We start from the raw sequence: 10,084 nt of genomic DNA on the forward strand, positions 1-10,084 counted from the left end.
TTTAAGTCAATTATACTTTCAAAAAAATAAGTCAATGCTGTTAAAAATATCTGTTGATGATAGATTGTATTTTTATTAAAATGATATTTGTAATCATCAGGACAGACCCTTTGGTTGATCTTTCCAGACCCTGTTAATTGGCAATATCAAAAGCCTGTCAGATCACTGTACAGAGTTAAGGCACATGAATGTAGTTGTTTAACCACAATTTTCTCTGTAAAAGATAGTCAGTTAGAGCTAGACCTTGTAGCCTTAACCTCATTAGCAGTTTAGATATCACTGAACTACAAAAAACTGATGATGATATTTAATCAGCAATCAACTAATGGGGTTAGAGTTCACATTTTTAACCAAGTAAAAGACTTAAAAATATTAATAGTACATGAAAAGCTTCTCTATATCATTAAGCACCATGAAAATGCAAATCAAAACCGCAATGATACACTACTTCGCACCTGCTGTAACAAAAAGACAAGCATCAGAGAAAATGCAGAGAAACTGGAAACTTTATACATTGCTAAGTGAGGATGTAAATGATGCAGCTTCTTTCAAAAACAATCTGGCAGTTCCTTCGAAAGTTAAACATAGTCACCATGTGAGCCAGCAATTCCATTTCTAGGTACATAACCAAGAGAAATACATCCACACAAAATCTTTTATATGAAAGTTCATAGCAGCATTATCCATAATAACCAAAAAATGTAATTAATCTAAGTACCCATCAACCAGTGAATGGATTAGTAAAATATCTACATTCACATAATGGAATATTATTCCTCAATGAAAAGAAATTAACTGATAAAAGCTACAACATAGAATCTTAAAAATGTTATTCTAGATGAAAGAAGCCAGTTGCAAAAGCCATACATTGTGTGATTCTGTTTCCAGATGGAATGTTCAGAAGCAGCAAATCTGTATAGACATAAAGTAGATTAGTGGTTCACTAGAGGAGAAGATGGGTAAGTGGGGGAAATGTGAATGACTACTAGAATGAGTTGTTTGGATGGTATCACTGGTTCAATGGACATGAGTTTGAACAAACTTCAGGAGATAGTGAAGTACAGGGAAGTCTGGTGTGCTGCATGCAGTCCATGGGGTTGCAAAGAGTCGGACATGACTGAGTGATTGAACAACTAATGAGTATGGGATTTTAGGGGGAGGGTGATAAAAAAAGTTCTAAAATTAGATTGAGATGATGATTGCTCAACTCTTAATAGACTGAAAACCATTGAATTGTACAATTTAAATTGACAAATTTATAGTGCTGTGCTGTGCTTAGTTGCTTAGTCATGTCCGACTCTTTGAGACCCCATGGACTGTAGCCCATGAGGCTCCTCTGTCCATGGGGATTCTCCAGGCAAGAATACTGGAGTGGGTTGCCATGCCCTTCTCCAGGGGATTTTCCCAACCCAGGATCAAACACAGGTCTCCCACACTGCAGGCAGATTCTTTAACATCTAAGCCATGAGGGAAGCCTAAAAATACTGGAGTGGATAGTCTATCCCTTCTCCAGGGGATCTTCCCAACTCAGGAATTGAACCAGGGTCTCTTGCATTGCAGGCAGATTCTTTACCAGCTGAGCTACCAAGGAAGCCCAGATTTATAATACATACTTTATATATCAAAGCTATTAAAAGAAAAATATAAACAAAGTTCAATGCATTTTACTGGTCGCTGGATGTAGATTTCCTGTATATTGAACATATTAAGAATTTCTTGCTCTTTGATTCCTTAAATACCAGTTACTTTTAGAGCAGAAACTATTTTTTATTCATAGAGGAAAAGATTTTTAAATTAAATTTTTATCATCCAGAACTTTTACTTTGTTTAATGTTTTATAGGAATATCAAGAAAGATATAAGCATCTGAATGCAGAGTTCCAAAGAATAGCAAGGAGAGATAAGAAAGCCTTCCTCAGCGATCAATGCAAAGAAATAGAGGAAAACAACAGAATAGGAAAAACAAGAGATCTCTTCAATAAAATTAGAGATTCCAAGGGAACATTTCATGCAAAGATGGGCTCGATAAAGGACAGAAATGGTGTGGACCTAACAGAAGCAGAAGATATTAAGAAGAGGTGGCAAGAATACACAGAAGAACTGTACAAAAAAGATCTTCACAACCAAGATAATCACGATGGTGTGATCACTCACCTGGAACCAGACATCTTGGAATGTGAAGTCAAGTGGGCCTTAGAAAGCATCACTACAAACAAAGCTAGTGGAGGTGATGGAATTCCAATTGAGCTATTTCAAATCCTGAAAGATGATGCTGTGAAAGTGCTGCACTCAATATGCCAGCAAATTTGGAAAACTCAGCAGTGGCCACAGGACTGGAAAAGGTCAGTCTTCATTCCAATCCCAAAGAAAGGCAACGCCAAAGAATGCTCAAACTACTGCACAATTGCACTCATCTTACACGCTAGTAAAGTCATGCTCAAAATTCTTCAAGCCAGGCTTCAGCAATATGTGAACCGTGAACTCCCAGATGTTCAAGCAGGTTTTAGAAAAGGCAGAGGCACCAGAGATCAAATTGCCAACATCCGCTGGATCATGGAGAAAGCAAGAGAGTTCCAGAAAAACATCTATTTCTGCTTCATTGACTATGCCAAAGCCTTTGACTGTGTGGATCACAATAAACTGTGGAACATTCTGAAAGAGATGGGAATACCAGACCACCTGACCTGCCTCTTGAGAAACCTGTATGCAGGTCAGGAAGCAACAGTCAGAACTGTACATGGAACAACAGACTGGTTCCAAATAGGAAAAGGAGTACGTCAAGGCTGTGTATTGTCACCCTGCTTATTTAACTTATATGCGGAGTACATCATGAGGAACGCTGGGCTGGAAGAAGCACAAGCTGGAATCAAGATTGCAGGAGAAATATCAATAACCTCAGATATGCAGATGACACCACCCTTATGGCAGAAAGTGAAGAGGAACTAAAAAGCCTCTTGATGAAAGTGAAAGAGGAGAGTGAAAAAGTTGGCTTGAAGCTCAACATTCAGAAAACAAAGATCATGGCATCTGGTCCCATCACTTCATGGGAAATAGATGGGGAAACAGTGGAAACAGTGTCAGACTTTATTTTGGGGGGCTCCAAAATCACTGCGGATGCTGATTGCAGCCATGAAATTAAAAGATGCTTACTCCTTGGAAAGAAAGTTATGACTAACCTAGATAGCATATTAAAAAGCAGAGACATTACTTTGCCAACAAAGGTCTGTCTAGTCAAGGCTATGGTTTTTCCCGTGGTCATGTATGGATGTGAGAGTTGGACTGTGAAGAAAGCTGATCGCCGAAGAATTGATGCTTTTGAACTGTGGTATTGGAGAAGACTCTTGAGCATCCCTTGGACTGCAAGGAGATCCAACCTGTCCATTCTAAAGGAGATCAATCCTGTGTGTTCATTGGAAGGACTGATGCTAAAGCTGAAACTCCAATCCTTTGGCCACCTCATGCGATGAGTTGACTCACTGGAAAAGACTCTGATGCTGGGAGGGATTGGGGGCGGGAGGAGACGGGGACGACCGAGAATGAGATGGCTGGATGGCATCACTGACTCTGTGGACATGAGTTTGAGTGAACTCCGGGAGTTGGTGATGGACAGGGAGGCCTGGCGTGCTGTGGTTCATGGGGTCACGGAGAGTCGGTTACGACCGAGTGACTGAACTGAACTGAACTGATACAGATCACATTAGAAGATGTAAATTAGGATTGAAAGATTAGGGTTGAAAGGAATGGGCAATATCAATAATTTATAGAGAAAGAACTGTCAAAGTATTTCCCCCCATTTCTTTTCAAATATTTTTAATGAAGGAAAAAAAGGCTCTGTCTATTGAGCTAGAGATAGACACTACAATCTGAGAGGAGATGCAGTCAATGAAAAGTTTCCATTTTTTTTTTTATAGAATTCCTGTAATTCCCTGTTCAATAAAGATAACATAAAAGAATAAGATCAGACAAGTAAGAAAAAGCCTTTAAATCCAGGCTTGAAAAGGACCCATTCTTAAAAGCATTCCTAAATACCCAGAAAGCCTGTCTCTCAAAGATAACTAGCTATGACTCTATGTAAACTCTAGTTTGAGCCTTTCCTGGTGGCTCGGTGGTAAAAGGAAAAATAAAATCCTCCTGCCAATACAGGAGATACGGGTTGGATCCCTGGGTTGGCAAGATCTCCTGGAGAAGAAAATAGCAACCTACTCCAGTATTCTTGCCTGGGAAATCCCATGGACAGAGGAGCCTATTGGGCTATAGCCCATGGGGTCACAAAAGTCAGACATGACTTAGCAACTAAACAATAGCAAAAAAGTCTAGTTTACTTGAAGACCACACTACAATGTACGGATATCTACAACTTCAGCGTATCATTTGATATTTCTTAATCCAAACATTAGCCCTGGCAATGATTTTTTTCTGCTGCTGATAATAATTTAGTCATAGTGTGCCTCTCTAATAAAGCTACTACTGAAACTCTTACATGAGTTTACATGTAGGAAATCTCACATGTAAAATCTTACATGAGACTTCTATTCTCAAAGAGAGAATATGAGAAATTATTCATATAGCTTAATAACATATGCTATATATTGGGCTTCCCATGTGGCACAGTGGTATAGAATCCACCTCCCAATGCAGGAGATGCGGAGAGACTCAGGTTCAATCCCTGGGATGGGAAGAGCCCCTGGAGTAGGAAATGGCAAACCACTTCAGGATTCTTGCCTGGAAAATTCCATGGACAGAGGAGCTTAACTGGCTATAGTCCATGGGGTCACAAAGAGTCAGATACAACTTAGCACACACACGTGTATGTTCAGTACATTTTAATGGTTTGGGTTGATTGGGAGTAACATCTATTAATAGTTGTTAGATCTGGATCATTGAAATTGAAATCATTACATATTCTTCCTATGTGAACCCTGTAGGCTAATTAATGTGCTTTCTCTAAAATGTTTGCAGTATTTCCTAGTGAGAGCAATGAGAGTTTCGTGTAGAAAATGTTGATTGTGTTCCAAAACTTTAAAGATGTGAGGCTATCTCACTGATAGGTAGGTTTCTATAATAATAATTTAATACTTATTATTTCTTATTTATTAGTATTTGTGTTACCTTCAGATATACTTTCTAGAATATTTCTTAAGCTAACAGTGTTTACCTCAGATATGCAGATAACACCACCCTTATGGCAGAAAGTGAAGAGGAACTCAAAAGCCTCTTGATGAAAGTGAAAGAGGAGAGTAAAAAAGTTGGCTTGAAGCTCAACATTCAGAAAACAAAGATCATGGCATCTGGTCCCATCACTTCATGGGAAATAGATGGGGAAACAGTGGAAACAGTGTCAGACTTTATTTTTGGGGGCTCCAAAATCACTGCGGATGCTGATTGCAGCCATGAAATTAAAAGACGCTTACTCCTTGGAAGGAAAGTTATGACCAACCTAGATAGCATATTAAAAAGCAGAGACATTACTTTGCCAACCAAGGTCTGTCTAGTCAAGGCTACAGTTTTTCCAGTGATCATGTATGGATGTGAGAGTTGGACTGTGAAGAAAGCTGATCGCCGAAGAATTGATGCTTTTGAACTGCGGTGCTGGAGAAGACTCTTGAGAGTCCCTTGTACTGCAAGGAGATCCAACCAGTCCATTCTAAAGGAGATCAATCCTGGGTGTTCATTGGAAGGACTGATGCTAAAGCTGAAATTCCAATCCTTTGGCCACCTCATGCGACGAGTTGACTCACTGGAAAAGACTCTGATGCTGGGAGGGATTGGGGGCAGGAGGAGAAGGAGATGACAGAGAATGAGATGGCTGGATGGCATCACTGACTCGATGGAAGTGAGTTTGAGTGAACTCTGGGAGTTGGTGATGGACAGGGAGGCCTGGCGTGCTGTGATTCATGGAGTCGCAAAGAGTCGCACACGACTGAGCGACTGAACCGAACTGAACAGTGTTTACTACTAGAGGAGGCCCAGGTCATGGCCAAGAATGAAGAAAGCCCATAACAATTTTATTGGCTGCTTGCATAGTTCTCAAAGTGATAATTCCACTTGTCCTCACACTGCTGCATTCTGGTATGAAGCTCAAGGAATTCTAAGAATTCTACACTTGACTCTGTCCTTCCAGGTTGTTATGAAGGCACATTTGACACTGTAAGAGACAGCTTGCTCGGTATCTAACTTTCAAGCATAAAGATAAAAGGAATGAACTCCTGGAGTGTTCATTCACTGTCTCCACAACTATTGGGATACACCTGGTGCCTTGTACACAGTAAGCATTCCATACATTTTAACCGGTATTATTAGTTTTTTTAAATTTAGTTTTAATTGGAAGATAATTGCTTTACAATGTTATGTTGGTTTCTGCCATACAGCAACGTGAATCAGCCATCAGTGTACATATATCCCCTACTCTTGAACCTCCCTCTCACCACCCCATCCCTCCCTTCTAGGTTTTCACAGAGTACTGGGTTGAGCTCCCTATTTAACCAGTATTATTGTTGTTATTGGGCTTCCCAGATGGCACTAGTGGTGAAGAATCCACCTGTCACTACAGGAGACATAGAGATATGGGTTCGATTTCTGGGTCGGGAAGATTCCCTGAGTAGGAAATGGCAACCCGCTCTAGTATTCTTGCTTGGAGAATCCCATAGACAGAGGAGCCTGGAGTGCTACAGTCCACAGGTTGAAAAGAGTCAGACACGACTGAAGTGACCTACATTGTTGTTATAACTATAAGGAAGTGAGTCGTCTCACAAATGGTAGCAAATTAGAAGCTTTCTTTCCCTCCACTGACCAGAGAGAACACAGCCTGCCCAGAGAACGCTGGTGGGTTAAGCCCTGAGGTTATAAATTTCTAAAGGTCCAAGCAGAGGCCAAACCACTTTTCAGGTTAGTGAGAGTGACAAGGAAAGAGGCAAAACCCTCTGCAAACATCAACTGACAAAGATTCCCTACTAAGCATGGCCTCAGCATCAGCATTTGTAAACATGAAGGAAAAGAACTACCGGGGAAAGACTCTGCAACAAAGAAGCCACACTCACAACATGGGTGGTGGGGTAAAGTGCCATTTAGGACAAGAGGGTGACCAGCGAGGTCAGGGAGAAGAGGCAGCCAATCATGAGTGAACCAGAGCATGGATTGTTCTAGTAGACTCAAGGCCTAGATGTCAGCACCAGCTCTTCAAGAGTAAGAATGAGCTTGGAGGAGTTTCTCTGGTGGCTCAGTGGTAAAGAATCTGCCTGCCAATGCAGGAGACACGAGTTCCATCTCTGGTTCAGGAAGATTCTACATGCTATGGGGCAACTAAGCCCAAGCACCACAACTACTGAGCCTGTGCTCTGGAGCCTGGGAGTTGTGGCTACTGAAGCCTACGCACCCTGGAGCCTGCTCTACAACGTGAGAAGTCTGTGCACTGCAACTAGAGTAGCTCCTGATCATCATAAATAGAGAAAACCCATGCAGTAATGAAAGCCCAGAGCAGCCAAAAAGAAAATTATATTGAAAAAAAGAATGATTTGGAGGTGCAGAATGGAACCCACTGTGGGCTTTGACTTCTCTGCTTGGATTACACCAGAAAATGTGGGGTCTGCCTTCTCAACACATCCCTTTGTTATTTTTATAAGGTCCTGAATTTTAAAATCTGCTCTGAAGACAAAATTTGATTCATTCCTTACACCTGACATGTATAAACTTCAAGTGGGTTAGAAATATACAGTTGATCTCTGAATAACAACAAGGGATGCGCTGCTGCTGCTAAGTCGCTTCAGTCGTGTCCAACTCTGTGCACTCCTATAGACAGCAGCCCACCAGGCTCCCCCATCCCTGGGATTCTCCAGGCAAGATCATTGGAATGGGTTACCATTTCCTTCTCCAGTGCATGAAGGTGAAAAGTGAAAGTGAAGCCGATCAGTCATGTCCAACTCTTAGCGACCCCACGGACTGCAGCCTACCAGGCTCCTCCGTCCATGGGATTTTCCAGGCAATAGTACTGGAATGGGTTGCCATTGAGGTGCACAAATCTCTGAGGAGTCAAAAGAAACCCACCGACAATTTATAGTTGGTCCTCCATATGTGCAGTTCCTCTGTATTCACTGTTCCCCTGGAGTCAAGCAATCAGAAATTGTGTAGTTCTTAATATTTACCATTGAAAAAAAGTCTGCATGTAAGTGGGCTCTGGAAGTTCAAACTCCTGTTTTTCAAGAGTCAACTATAAATAAAAAAATAAAATCATCAAGCCGTGAAAGAAAGCATGAGTTAATTCACCTACAAGCTGGAAAAGTATTTCTAAATATGGAAAATTCAAAAGTAACAGGGTCAAAAACTGATATATTCATTTACCCCCCCAAATTCAGAATCTTTTGCATGGCAGAAAAGTGAAAAGAAAAATGATTAACTGGGGGGAAATGTGTAATTAATTTCATAGAGAAGGGACAAATATCCCTAATACATGAGTTTCTTTTGATAAAAAATATGTCTCCTAACTCCTGGAAAAATAAGAACAGGCAGTTTACATAAGAAGAAATAAAAATGGTCCTTAATCATATGGAAAAAAAAGAAATGAACAAAATAAGAAAAGTGCACATTAAAATTCCACTGATTTTAAAACACAGATCAACTGTACATTCCCAAGAATTTCCTTAAGGACGATATTTAAAATAAAATGGCTACATCTCTGAAGATAGATTCTAAAGTTAAAAAAATTAAAATATATTCAGTAATCATATTGGAGCATAGTAAATAATACAACAGAAATGCAATCAGCAAAATCCAGACTTTGGGTAATTCCAAAGGAAACTTGTCTTGTTTTGTTTTAATCAAATAAATTACAAGAAATAAAAATGTCAGATCGAGGGGGAAACTATGTTAGAAGATACTTAAAAGACATATCAATCTCATGGAGTTTATTTGGATTCTGATTTGAACAAACCATTAAAAAAAAAAAAAGAACCACTTTGATATAACCATGAAAATGTGAATATTCACTTAATATTTGATTATTTTAAGGTGTTAGAATTTTCAAGTGTTATAATGACACTGTGATTCAACTTTTTAAAAAGAATCCTTATCTTTTAGAAATATATGTTGAAATATTTATGTATGAAAAGTTTTGAGGTCTGAATTTGCTTAAAAATGATTTGGAGAGAATGGGAGATAAAATTAGATTTGCTCTGAGCTGATAATTACTAAAGCTGCATAATGGCTACAAGTAGGTGCCCTATATTATTCTCTCTACTTTTTTATAGTTTGATATTGTTTACTCTTAATCGCTCGACTTGTCTGACTCAATTCTCCAGGCAAGAATACTGGAGTGGGTTTCCTTTCCCTTCTCCAGGGGATTTTCCCAACCCAGGGATTGAACCTGGGTTTTCTGCATTGCAGACAGATTCTTTACCATCTGAGCCACCAGGGAAGACCAGGTCAAGTAAAATCTTCATTTAGTCCTTTCTCCAATGAGAAATAGGAAGTGCCTGGTGATAGACAGGGATACAGGCTCTGGAGTCAGATGGTTGCAATCACATTCTCCTCTGTCATCTGGATATGTGACCCTGGGCAAATTATTTATCTCCTAACATCTTGGTTTCTTCATCCATAAAATGGAGATAAAAATAATCACCACTTCATAAATATGATGTGGATGAGATAATGTATGTAAAGTTGTAAAGTGTTTAAACTGCCGAAAAGTGAAGTCGCTCAGTCATGTCTGGCTCTTTGGGACCCCATGGACTGTAGCCTACCAGGCTCCTCCTTCAATGGAATTTTCCAGGCGAGTAGGGTTGCCATTTCCTTCTCCAGAGGATCTTCCCAACCAAGGGATTGAACCTGGGTCTCCCACATTGTAGGCAGACATTTTACCGTCTGAGCCACCAGGGAAGTCCTTTAGAATGCCTAGTATATGCCTGCTGCAGCTGCTGCTAAGTCGCTTCAGTCATGTCCGACTCTGTGTGTCCTCATAGACGGCAGCCCAACAGGCTCCTCCATCCCTGGGATTCTCCGGGCAAGAATACTGGAGTGGGTTGCCATTTCCTTCTCCAATGCATGAAAGTGAAAAGTGAAAGTGAAGTTGCTCAGTTGTGTCCGACTCTTAGTGA

The sequence above is a fragment of the Moschus berezovskii genome, chromosome 11 (assembly GCF_049115385.1).
Source record: "Moschus berezovskii isolate FMDL1 chromosome 11, NW_MosBer_1.0, whole genome shotgun sequence".
Taxonomy (NCBI): domain Eukaryota; kingdom Metazoa; phylum Chordata; class Mammalia; order Artiodactyla; family Moschidae; genus Moschus; species Moschus berezovskii.